Source organism: Notamacropus eugenii, chromosome 1 (genome assembly GCF_028372415.1).
Source record: "Notamacropus eugenii isolate mMacEug1 chromosome 1, mMacEug1.pri_v2, whole genome shotgun sequence".
Taxonomy (NCBI): domain Eukaryota; kingdom Metazoa; phylum Chordata; class Mammalia; order Diprotodontia; family Macropodidae; genus Notamacropus; species Notamacropus eugenii.
The window spans coordinates 622,445,200-622,458,432 of record NC_092872.1 but is presented as its reverse complement, the minus strand read 5'-3'; the positions used below and the strand labels follow the sequence as shown (position 1 = coordinate 622,458,432).

Below are 13,233 nucleotides of genomic sequence, written 5' to 3'. Positions count from 1 at the left end.
TCTGGAGCACAGCGCACGCTTAAGCTCCAAAGGGTTACAGGTCGTTAAGCTAGCGCCAGGAGGATGGTGCAGGAGGAGGGTAGAGGATCTCCCAGGCTTGGGGATCTCGAGCTAAGGAGAGGCGGCCTCGCATCTGGAGGGGCCCCAGCCACTCTTACCTCTGTCTGGGCTGCTTTTCCCCTAGAGGAGAGTCGGCCGCAGCTCCAGCGGGTGGGAGTCCGGGTCCCTCAAGTTGACTGGCCGCCCCGGGGACAGAACCCGTCCCTGCGGGGCCACAAGAGCCCCGCAGCCGGTGCACAAGTCCCGGGAGCGGCCCCTACACGGCGCCTCCAGCCCCGGCGGGAACAATAGGGTCGAAGCGGGTGCCCGCCGGAGGGGGGGAGGGCGGAGGGCTCTCCCCTCCGCCTCCTGGGGTCTCTGGACCCCCTGATCCCCCTCCTCCGGAGAGCCGGGGCTGCGGACGGCTCACACCTTCTGCAACCCGGGCTCCATCTCCTCGCAGGGGCCGCGGCTCCGCAGCGCGCCCAGGCTGTGACGGTGGCGGCGGCGGCTACTGCTGCGGTACAGATCCGAGTGTATGTGTGGGCACTGGCAATGTATCCCCAGGACTGGAGGAAAAGTCTTCAGTCACAGTTGTTTCTCCAGCTGCAACGGCTCTTTGGGGTTGGGGGTGGGGGAAGATACGAAGTCTTCGCAATACGCCGAGCCTGGACTCTCTGGGTCTTTTCTGGGAGCTGTCTCAAGGCGATCCAGGTACTCTTGTCTGGGTTCTGGGCGCGCTGCGGCTGAGCACAGGTACGGGCTCCTGCTCACCCCCTGCCTACTCTCCAGGCTGCTCTCGCTGCAGCTTCGGCGGCTGCCCGCCTATCCCACTGAGCGCTTTTAAGGCTATGCGCCTGGAAGCCTCACTCACTGCCTCACTCACTCAGACGATACTCTAGTCTCCACCTCCATCTCCTCCTCCTCCCCCTGCAGCTGCCTGCTGGGCCTTGTAGTTCCTTTACCACTGCTGCAGAGGGGAAAACCAAAGCTGTGTTGCCTTGCTAGTCTCTCGGACCGGAGCTGTGCTCCCGTTAGATAGGGGGTCTGCACCTTTCATCTAGGACAGTGTCGTGCAAGGTTTCTGGGTCAGATCGGAAAAGCCGTTCTTCTAGGAGAATTTCGTGGAAAAGATTCCCGTACCTTCTTCATTTGGACATGCATTACCCCCTCAGCATCTTAGTTCAGGCTTTTATTACCTCCTCTGGACATTGATGTTAACCTCCCCAAATCCCCAATGCATCCTTCACACTGCGGCCAAAGTAACCTCACCTGTGCACTGCTCTTATCATGTCCTTACTCTACCAAAAAGTCTTCAATGGTCCTCCTTTACCTACTAAAAAGAATAAGGTTAAAGCAACCAGTCCTGGCATTCAAGGAATCTCATAATCTGGCCCTAAGTGCCAGCTACGGTGTAATGAGGAGAGCCCTGAATCTGGATCAGAGGAGCTGGGTTCGAATTCTGTTTCTACTACTCTATTCCTCAGTAACCTTAGGCAAGTCAGTTTACCTCTTTTTTAAAAATCTGCAAAATAAAGAGCTTGGGTTAGACCAGGATTTCTAACCGTTATTATGTGTGTATCAAGCGCTGCTTGGAAATCTTTTGAAACCTAAGGACTCCTTACCAGATTTTTTTTCAGTCTGGGTCTCCCTGCCTTGTCCAGGTTGGAAGTGTAGTGACTGTCAAGAGTCCTGATCTCAACACTGGTTAGCATAGAAGTTCTATTCTCCTTGTTTTTCCAGCCTTGGAAGATTTGCTCATCTTTAGGCAGCGTGGTAGTTATAGCAGGGCCCCCCCACCCCATAATTGTATACTGTGAACACCATGCACAGATTGGCTTGTCAAAGGCTATAAATTAGGGCTGGATTTATTATCTTGTCGATTGCCTGGACTTAAGAAAGTGATGGAGAATATATTAATAGCGCAGATTAAACATGACATAGCAATCTTCTTTTACAGAACTGGTTGTTAAACATTTACCAACACACCCTTAGTTTTAACCCTGCTGCAGCTCAGAGTTCCTCAGCTCAGGCTATCAGCCTCAACCTCTTCCAAAAGAAGGGATTGTAGGCAGGAGCTGCCACCACTTCCAACCAGAATCATGTTTTTAGATGTATAAAATAAAACACATAGGATTTCAAAGGAAAATACTTATCTTGAGGTAGAATTATTAATTTTTTAAAAAGCCAAGTTCAATGATCTGCTACATTAGACCAATGCTAAGGCTCCTTATAGCTTCAAACCTCATGATCCTACCTCTTCATACTCCTCTTTTATATTCTACACTATCCCCAAACTAGATTATTTCCTTCCCTGTCTTAGTCCTGCCACCTCCAGTCTGGGTGTCATGATTCACTCTGGTACCCCATGATGGCATGGATCACATTCCCCTTTTTAGCCCACATCGCTGCCTCTTGAAGATTCTCTCTTCTTTCAAGACTCAATGCAGTGATTTCGTATGTATAACCTATATCAAATTTGCTTACCATCTTGGGAAGAGGGAAGGAGAGAGAGAAAAATTCGGAATTCAAAATCTTATAAAAAAATGAATGTTGAAAACTATCTTTACATGTAATTGGAAAAAAATAAAATACCATGAAAAAACTAAAAAATACATAGAATAAATGCCATATTCTTTCAGAACTTAAAAAAAAATGTGGGGCCCAGAATTGAATACACATACACACACGATTCAATGCAGGTGCTCTTTTAAAGTTTTTTGAAGTCTTTTCTTCATACCCTATAACCTTCTCCACTACCAAGGTGAAAGGATCATTTCTCAATACCTAGACATTTCTTTTTACTTTTTATATTAACCCTTGCATCTTTAACTTAGATATTCATGTATATCTTTTAAAATAATAAATTCCTTGACAGCAAGGTCTTTTCATTACTATTCCCAGTGTATAGCACAATATCTTCACATAGCAGGTACTTTCGCAAATGTTTGATAAGTTCAGTTACAGATTTCAAAATGATATAATAAAATAAACAAAGGTATAGCAGTGGAAAGAGTTATGGACCTGGAGTCAGAAAGACCTGACTTCAAATCTATCCTCATATACTTACCAGCTATTTGATCCTGGGTAAGTCACTCAATTTCTGTCTTCAGTTTCCTATCTTTAAAATGGGTTTAATAATAGCACCTATCTTAGGGTTGTTGTGAGGATCACATGAAATATTTGTAAAGTACTTAGTAAACCATAAAGCACTCATAAATGCTGCCTATTATTATGATTATAACTATGAAATGCATAAAGTAACTGGGGACCAATCTACTAAAGCACACAAAATACTCGTATTGATTCAATTACAAAGTGCTCCTTAAAGAAACAAAGATCAGCTTAAGTAGTAGCAGGACTCTTCAGTGGTCAGCTCAGGACTATGTCCATATAATAAAAATCACAATCCTACCAAAGTCAATTTACAATTTCAATACTATACCAATCAAATTAGCAAAGGCATACTTTATAGAACTCGATAAAATAATAACAGAATTCATTTGGAGAAACAAAAGATCTAGAAGATTAAGAGAAATACGTGATGAAAAAGGTAATAATGAAGGGAGAATAGTACTTCCAGACCTCAAATTATGCTAGAAAATGGTGGTCATTAAAACCATTTGGTGTTGGTTAAGAAATACAGAAGTAGCTCAATGGAACAGACCAGATAAGGGAGATTCAGAAACAACAAAACTCAATAATTCAATGTTCAATAAACTCCCAAATATAAATTACTCTGAAAAGTAATTTATTTAAAAAAAAAAAGCTGAGGAAAAAATGGAAAACAGTCTGGTAAAAATTAGGTTTAGACCAACATCTTATGCCATATTCTTGAGTAAATATTAAAAATGAATATTTGACCTTAATATTAAAGATATAAAAATTTATAAAGATATAAAAATTTTGAAGAGAAGCAGCTCATATGTCTCACAATTTTGAGTAGATTCATTCTTAATCAAATAAAGGATAGAGGCCATAACAAAAGATAAAAAAGATAATTTCGATTATATGAAATTGAAAAGTTTTTGTACAAACTAAATTAATGTTTCTAGGATAAGAAGGGAAATAATTGAATGCAGAAAAATCTTTGTAGCAAACTCATCAGATTGGTATATAAGATATATAGATATACATAATACATTTACGTATATGTGGATATATAGACCACATATAGACATACACATATAAATATACGTGTGTGTATATATACACACATATGTATATATGGAGAGAAAGAAAGTAAAATCCATTCTTTAATAGATAAATGGTCAGAGGATATGAAGGGACAATTCTAAAAAGAAGAATTGTAAAACCATGAACAACCATAATGAAAGAATTCTTCAAATAAAAGAAATGTTAATCAAAACAACTAAAAAATTCCACCTCACACCCAGAAAATCGGCAAAGATGATAAAAGATGGCAAGAATCAAGGGTGTAGTGGTTGTGGGGAAACATAATGTATTGTTGGTGCAGCTATGAATCTGCAATCATTTTGGAAGGCAATTTAGAATTATGCAAAGAGAGTGACAAAAAGTCCACGATCTTTGACTCAGAGATTCCACAATGAGGCTTATGCCCCAAGGAAATCACTGATATGAAGAAAATATTCATATACACCAAGACATTTTTAGAAGTACTTTTTGTGGTAGCAAAGAACTAGAAACAAAGTAGATACCTTTCGATTAGGAATTGACTGAACAAATTGTGATTTATGAAGGTAACATAATATTACTGTACTATAAGAAACAACACATGATGAATACAGAGGAATATGGACTTACAGAAACTGATGCAGAGTGAAATAAACAGAACCAAGAAAACAATATACAGAACGAACAACCCCAAAACAAGTGGGTGTGCAAAATGACAAAGAATAAGCAAAGGAGATATGAGAAGACAAGGAAAAATGATACTGAGTAATTTTTGTGATGTAAAAACAAACAAGAAAGATATTAATAAAATTTATCTTAAAAATTTAATTAAAGAATGTAGACTTGATAGGATGCTCAAAAATTATCTAGACCAACTTACTCAGCTTATATATAGCATATGTAGGCTCTGGAGTTACTATCCCAACCCCTCAGGGCTCTAGTGTTAGCCCTAAAGGATTGAAAGCATATTTCTAATTTGATATCCCATGAACCACACAAGTATACTTCTTCTATGAGTTGATAGCAAAGCTAGACTTAATTCATTTTCACTCATGGAAATGGGAGAAGGAAAGGTCATAAGACATGTGAGGCTTCCTCTCATCCTTTTTCTTCCTCCAGGTTGCTACATTTATACGTACTCATTTGGCACTTAGCATAATATCTCATTATTATTATTATTAACATTATGGAAGTGTCTTCAATCCTCAAAGTAGATCCCCCTTTAAGGGAAAGGATCAACTCTTTATTCCTAGTGGAGGACGATGTTTTATATTCAGTAGCTGCTCAATAAATATATATTACTGTTGATAATGATGGAAAGGTGGCAGGGAAAGACAAGGAGTAGAATAAACCTTTCAAAGAGGAGTAAACTGAAGCTAGAAGAACAGAATTTTTCTTTCTCTGATCATGAAGGCAATGACAGATTTAGGACAAAAGTTGCATTTCTTTTCCATTTACTTTGGAAGGAAATATGGTATGGTAGAAAAAGCCCCACATGCGAAGTCAGGAGAGCTGAACTTAAATATCAGCTCTCTTGTTTACTTGCACTGTGATCTTACCCAATTCACTTCATTTCTGTGAGGATCGGTATCCTTGTTTAAAGTCCTATTCTAATCCCCCCCCATTGTGGTTTGCACAGTAAGCTCCTGCAGGTCCTATGAAGCTGGAAAAATGGTGAGTTCAAGCTCCATGCGAGAATTTAGATTTGTTATCCATATAACAATATGGATATACTTCAGCCAATTGCTAAGTTCAGAGAGGCTCAACATTAGGGTGGGTGTAGAATTATGAATTGTTCATCTATACTAACTCTCCAAAACTTTCTACCAAGTCATAGGGAATTTTGCATTCTGTGTTGTGAATCTGAGGACTGCCATCGATGAAATCATGAATTATTGAAATATTAAAGTCTCCTCATATATAAAACAGGAGAAATAAAGCCTACTCTACATTCTTCCCTGGATTGGTGAGGAGAAAAGCCTATAGAAATGTGAGCTAAGGGAGAGTTTTTTGGACCAGTCCTGTGGTTTCATTGGTTTGGCAATCCTGATGAGAAAATGTCCTCTACCAATGCAAATCAGTTTCCAGCAATTTATAGTCTTAAGAGACCTGCCTTGGGGACACTGAATGGTTACATCTGCCCAGGGTCATATGATCACTGCGTATCAGAGGAAGCACCTGAGCCCAGGAATTCCTGACTCATGGACTCTCTATTGGCCTTCCTTGTATCACCAGCTATCATTTTTCATCCTAATTCTTTCATTCATTTATTTATTCATTCAATAAGTGTTTGAATGCTGAATGAACACAGATGATTGATTAACTTCCCCTGCTTCTTCTTGCTGGGTATAGACATGCTGCTGTATTTAACTTTTTCGTCAATACTTACAAAGGAGAGCATGTCACAAAGTTTTAAATACAAATGAAAAATTCTTTCTTTCTTTAGATCTGGGACCATTTTTAGAGTGTCCTAAGCCTGGAAAGAGATGGAAATATACCTTTGATTTGCATGAAAGGAGAAAAATCTAGTGCTTCTTTGCTTTGCAATGAAGGCATCATCCAGCCAGAGATCAATAAAACCTAGATCATCCTAGGGCTCATTTTAGTTTTAACCATTATTTTAAAATCCCCTCAGTACCAAGGCTTTTTGCCACAATGATGGGACATCCCTCCTGGACTTACTGTCTTAATTCAAACTGGAGTAATAGTTAAATTCCCTAGGGACTGGGATTTCTATTACTGTTGCTCATAATCCCTCACCCTGTGTTCTCCCCTATATCAGTCCACTAGTTGACGTTTAATTTGGTTTTACAAAGGGGCATTTACTGAGAAGGTATAGCAAGAATATTAGTTATAAAAGTACCCCCAAATCAGGAGGCCTTCTCTCCCTTTGTATTCACACAAGATCCCTGGGGAAAATGGGCTTATTTTAAAAGTAAAAGGTGGTGAGACATTCACATGGGGATCATGTGGGACCAAGGGGTACCTCATGATTCCTGGCCCTGGGAGAGCCTTTTACCTTTCTCAGAGTCCAACCAAGTCCATTTTGGGGGCCAGGAGGTGTTGATAGATAAGCTGTTTCCCTTGTTCATTTCACAGGCTGATGGGTTAATCTACTACTGGGCAAGGTCAAGTAGGTCATTTGGCTGCTGCACTGACTCATCACTGAACTTCACTTCTGCTATTCCTGCCTCTTTGGAACTCTAATAGCTTTGATGTATCTCTTAGCCCCAGTGGTTGCTTGGCATCTCCCTCTCTGATGACTCATTTGCCTAAGATCAGGAAAGAATAAACATGAGAGAAATAAATGCTTCATGTGCTCACGGACATATGGTGGCCAGGTAGGAGATAGGGCCTCCACTCCCTTCCCCCCTACCTAGTAGCTCACAGCAAGTTTTGCCTCATTTGCCACTAGGAAGGAAAAGCACAAAAGGGCTGAGGGAGGGGCATATAGATCCTTGTGTATTTGAATTCAATTCTGGCTCCCTGCCTCGTCTCCTTCGCCAAGCAGGGGACTCTTGATGGATTGGGCCCAAGCAGGCAACAATATTGCTTATATTTTATAACATTCTAATATTACTTATATTGTCACCAGGAAGGGCAAATCTGAGCATTCTGTAAGGAAGGGGCCCTTATTGGCTAGTCTCCCTATTCTAATAGCAAATAGATTGATTTCTCCATTTTCCCTAGCTTTCAGTGAAAAAATAAAAAGAAAGATAACAAGAAGGAATGAGGAAGACTGAAAATTAGGACTCAAATCACCCAAAGACTGTATAAATTGCTCCTAAAAAAATGGAGAATTGACTCATCAAGAGAGAAAACAAAGTTCAATGGGAAAAGTGAGGATCTGGGTTTGAATCCCTGAATCTCAGCTCAACTGCTTCATAGTTTTCATAGTTATGTCACTTTGAGCAAGTCACTTCACATCGTTTTCTTTATATGACATGTGGAAACAATGCATTATAATGCTGTGTAGGTTCAAAACTCCAAAATGGGTCATGAGGAGTTGAACACAACTGATGCAATCAGTATACAACAACACCAATACATTAAAATAAATCTCTACATCTGTTGTTGTTCAGTCATTTTCAATTGTGTCTGATTCTTCCATGACTCCATTTGAGTTTTCTTGGCAAAAATACTGGAGCGGTTTGCCATTTCCTTCTCTGGCTCATTTTACAGATGAATAACTGAGGCAAACAGGGTTAGGTGACTTGTCTAGGATTACATAGCTAGTAAGTGTCTGAAGCTGGATTTGAAGTCAGGAAGGTGAGTCTTCCTGATTCCAACCCCAATGCTCTATCCACTATGCCACCTAATATCCCCCAGTCTCTACATACATAAAAATATGAAATGATTTATAAGAACTGATCCAGAGCAAAGAAAGCAGAAGCAGAACCAAAGACAATGAGAACTACTTCTCTTACAAAGTAACAAATCCTGATAAATACATCAATGGAAAAAGGTGGGAAAGGCCACAGAACAAATAAGATGTAAATGCTATTATCTTGTTGACTTAATCAAAATACATACACATGGCGAGTTGTTCAGGGGAATTTGCGGATCAAATTGATGAGCTTATAGGATGGTGAACCTTGGAGATTTTTGCTGCTTCTCCCTATGGAGAATGTCTTTGTACCCATTGCTGCTTGTGATAATATATCATCCATAGTTCAAGGCAGGTGGTTGAATCTTATCAACTGTTGGCAGAATTGCCTTGGGTTACTATTGGTTATGAGGAGGAATTTCATTGGCTGGGAGGACAGATGAGAGTCATTTCCTCTGTGCTAAGCCTAAAACCATCAACCAATAAATTCACAAGTATTTATTAAGTGCCTTTAATATATAAGTCACTGTGTGCTGGGGTTGCTAGTACAAAAAACTGAAATAATCTCTACTCAGAAAGTTCTTATGTTTTAATGAGGGATGGGGAGAAGCAAGTGCATATAAAATACATATGGCGTAAATGCAAAATTAACAAATATAAATATATGTAAAGTCAATACAACATAGCTTAGGAGGGAGGGCACTAGCAGGTGAATAAAGAAAGGTTTCAGATAAAAGATGGTGCTTGAGCTTGTCTTGAAGGAAGAGAGGGACTCTGGCGCCATGGAAAGGAGGTTGTATCAAGAAAGTATTCACCCAGAAGGTTTTATCTGAATACGGATTTTAGCAACCTAAACTTTGTTTTCCTTCCAAGGGAGTCAAAGTCTTCAGAGTAGTACCATAATTGGATGCCTTTATCAGACTCTAGAACTAAGACCCTTAACTGGGGGAAATGTTCTCCTTATTGTGTAGAGGCCTGGGGCACAGCTAAAATGAATGAGGTTTAGACGGTGTGTACCTTAAACATGCTTCACCCCTCTATAACCAACTGGGCCCAACTATCGGATAAAACAAAAGAATCACCAACATTTCTTTTCAGCTATTCCAAATATTTTACTGAGTTCTCTACAAGGTTTTTAGAATACTAGTCTGTGAGGATAAACTCCGTTGGAGAGAGAGAATACAGAACACAGGTAGGCACGGGGCTGAGGAATTTTCTTGATTTGAGGCAGAATCTGAGAGTCCATTGCTTTCTGATCAGCTTTGTGCTGCTCTGTAATCTCATATTTCTCTTTTTCTCTGTCAAAAATCTCTCCTTGGTGTCTAGGTTTATGGAGCTTCTTCTTCTTGAAGTAAGCATCAGTAAGATGATTTGGAATTTTTACACTAGAGAGGTTAACCCTGGTAGAGGAGGCAATGACAAATTTCTTATAGGTCTTTTTCGGAGGAACATGGTTGATGGTCAGAGGTTCAGTCACCACTAGCCAGGCACACCCTCAGTAGGGTAATACTTAGGTATTTTGAAAATCTTTAGCACACGAGTTCCTCCATTCTTATTACTACCAACTGACTTTGAGATAGTAGCAGGCACCGTTCCTTTCTTTTTCCTTTCAATCTGGGTTTTTGGTGTAGCATATTTCCACTTGTACATGGCAGGAGGACATTGCAGACCTGGAGTATCTACAGATGCCTTGGGACAGGATTGGTTTCCTATTGTAATGCTTTTGAGCCTTTTCTACCACTTTTTCAGTCACATCTTCCCTTTTGTTGTCCTTTTTTTTCTTTCTGACCTTTTCTTTTGGTTCCTTTGGGGACTTTTTGTCAGCTATCTTGAGAGAAGGGAAGAATTATCATCATTTCTTACCACCCCCTTTCCATTCTGCTTTCTACTTCTTATCTCAGGGTTTTAGGTGGCAGGGTGGTACAATGGAAAGAGAATTGGCTCTGGATTCCAAGGACCTTGGTTCATATCTCACCTCCTCTACATGAGTAGTGCTCAATGAGGGCTTAATGTCCTCATCTGTAAAACAAGAGGGTTGTACCAGGTGGCCTCTGAGATTTTTTCTAGTTCTAGATTTATGATCACATGATTGATAATAAAATCAGCATTATCATGGCTACTGTAGAGGGCATGTCAATCTATTGCCTTATGGCTACACTCACAATCCCAGTGACCATGAGTCACAGATAGCCACAAGCAAAGCTACCTTCCTTGCCCATTGTTCCTTGCTCTGATGCCCATCCATGTGATGGAATCACAGAATTTGAGAAGACCTAGGAGGGACCTTGGTGTTCATCTAGTCTACCCCTGTATGAAAGGATCTCTATTATAACATACCCAACAAGTAACCATTCAGCCTCTGCTTGAAGACAACCAAGGACAGGAACCTACCATCCCTGAGGTGGCCAATTTTATTTTTGGACAATGCTAGTCTTTTTTTTTTTTTTTTACAATTCTACTCTTGGACAATTAGGAAGTTTTTCCTAAAATCAGGTCTAAATTGTCTCTTTGCAACTTCTAGTCATCAAACAGAACAAGTCTAATCTATTGTCTACATGAAACCCCTTCAAATATTTGAAGATAACTATGATGTCTCTCCCTCCTTCTCCTCTTTAGACTCAATATCTCCACTTTCTTCAACAGATTCTCATATGACATGGACTTAAGTCCCTTAACCATTCTGGTTGTCCTCTTCTGGACACTTTGAAGGTGCAATGCATTCTTAAGCTGCAATGTCTAATCTGGAATGAAACACAACATTTCAGATGAATTCCAATAAGGGCGGAGTACCATGGGAGTATTGACCGGCAGTCTAAGGTTGCAGGAGCTTTTTTGACTTCCATATCACTGTTGATTCATCTAACCAAGTCTCTGCTTAACCATCTTAAATTTCTGTTCTCTTCTGTGAGTTAAAAAAAAAAGTTTCATTGATTTTCTCTTCTTTGTATTATTTTTCAAGTCATGCTCATTACCTGCTTCCAAGTTTTCCATTACATATTTCCAGGTCTATACTTAAATTCTCTCCCACCAATGCTTCTGATTCTCCCACTTTTTCTACCATGTCCACAAAATTAACTTCCCCTCCATCTTTTTAAGCTCCTTTTATGTGTTGTAGAATGTAAGCTCCTTGAGGGCAGGAAATGTCTTTCTTTTATTTACATTTTTATCTTCAGTGCTTAGCACAGAGCTCACTTAGTGAGCTCTTTTTTTCATGTTGCCTGCTTGACTCTAGTCCTTCTGCCAGGAGATGGGAAGCATGATTCATCATCAGTCTTCTGAATTCATGATTGACCATGACATTGATTTGAGCTCTAGGGTCTTTCAAAGTTGTTTTCATTTCCGTTACTGTGATTGTTATGTAAATTGTTCTGGTTCTGCTCCCTTCACTTTGCATCAGTTCATACAAGTTTTCCCAGGTTTCTCTGAATCCATCATATATGTTATTTACAGGGCGCAACAATATTTCATTATATTAATATGTCACAATTTATTCAGTCATTCTCTAATTATGAGCGCTTATTTTTTCTAGTTCTTTGTAAAAAAAAGTGTTCCTTCGTGTGTGTGTATATATGTATATATATATACATACACACACACATATATACATATATATCTTGCATGTACATAGCTAAGGCAGTCAATAACCATTTATTAAGGGCCGCCTATATATCAGAAACTGTGCTGGGTATACAGAGAAAAAACAAATTTTGAACTGGACCTAAAGGTGCTCACAGTCATACATACCCCTCATTAAGGTCAGGGATTAGTGGTAGAAATTGTAAAATCCACCAAATAAAACATGGGATGAACAAACAAACACAAAACAGTTTTGTTCAAAGAGTGTGATAACAGACTGAGTTTGAAGTCCTGAGGACCTGAATTTGAATCCTGCCTCTCACGTTTTCTAGTTCTATATGCTCCAATTAGGTAATTGATCTTTATGGGTCTAAGGAACTTCCCTAAGGCTTATTAAATCATAGATGAGTTCCCACAGCTAGAATCTCTCATCTCTCACACTGATGAAATCATAGCTACTTTGCTACTTTGAGCATGTATTTGCTTTTAGTCAATGATGAAGTTTGCAATTTATGATTTTGTGTATGATTTCATTCTTTATTTTATTTGATTATTTCAGTCAAGAAGCATTTATTAAGCACTTACTGTTTGCAGGCAATATGGGGATACAACTATAAGCAAAGAGAAAGACCTTACCCTCAAGAAACTTACATTTTATCAAAGGAAGACAGTAAATAAAAGGGAACCTGGAAAGGGCAGAGATTGTCCTAGAGGGGGTATTGATGATACCAGAATTTCAGGGATGGCTAGTTTAGGACCCATCTCCAAAAATGGCTAGTCTAGGCAGAACTCAGCAATGGGAGAAGGGGCCCATAGGAACAGAGTCAGGAGGCAGTGACGTTGTTTGTTACAATGATTATCAAGTTTATCATAAAAATCATGTTAGTTCTTAACTGATGTCAGGAAAGCTTGTCATGTGAATGTGAGTTCCTCAAAATAAAGGACTGTCTGACTTTTCTATTTGTATCTCCAGTGCTTTGTATGTGGTAAATATTTAACAAATGTTTTTAAAAATCAATCAATTTATTTACTCTATTTAATTTGTGTGGTTATGTCTTCCAGTAGGACATCTACATGGTAATTTTTACCCACGTAGAGCCTTGAGAATTGACCCAAAATACTGGAGGCATTTTTCT

The 13,233-nt window shown here is 39.6% G+C and overlaps 1 protein-coding gene and 1 long non-coding RNA gene across 15 annotated transcripts in view; one reads left to right on the top strand and one right to left on the bottom strand.

Annotated features, from left to right (window-relative positions):
• Positions 1 to 295, bottom strand: part of FGFR1 (fibroblast growth factor receptor 1) — a 69,162-nt gene extending 68,867 nt beyond the window's left edge. For all 14 annotated transcript variants that reach the window (XM_072635146.1, XM_072635151.1, XM_072635148.1 and 11 more), the window contains exon 1: positions 159 to 295. The gene's annotated coding sequence lies outside the window, so the exon portion shown is untranslated. The remainder of the gene's footprint in view (positions 1 to 158) is intronic.
• Positions 1 to 13,233, top strand: part of LOC140520822 (uncharacterized) — a 205,237-nt gene that overhangs the window by 1,434 nt on the left and 190,570 nt on the right. The gene's annotated exons all lie outside the window — the stretch shown is intronic.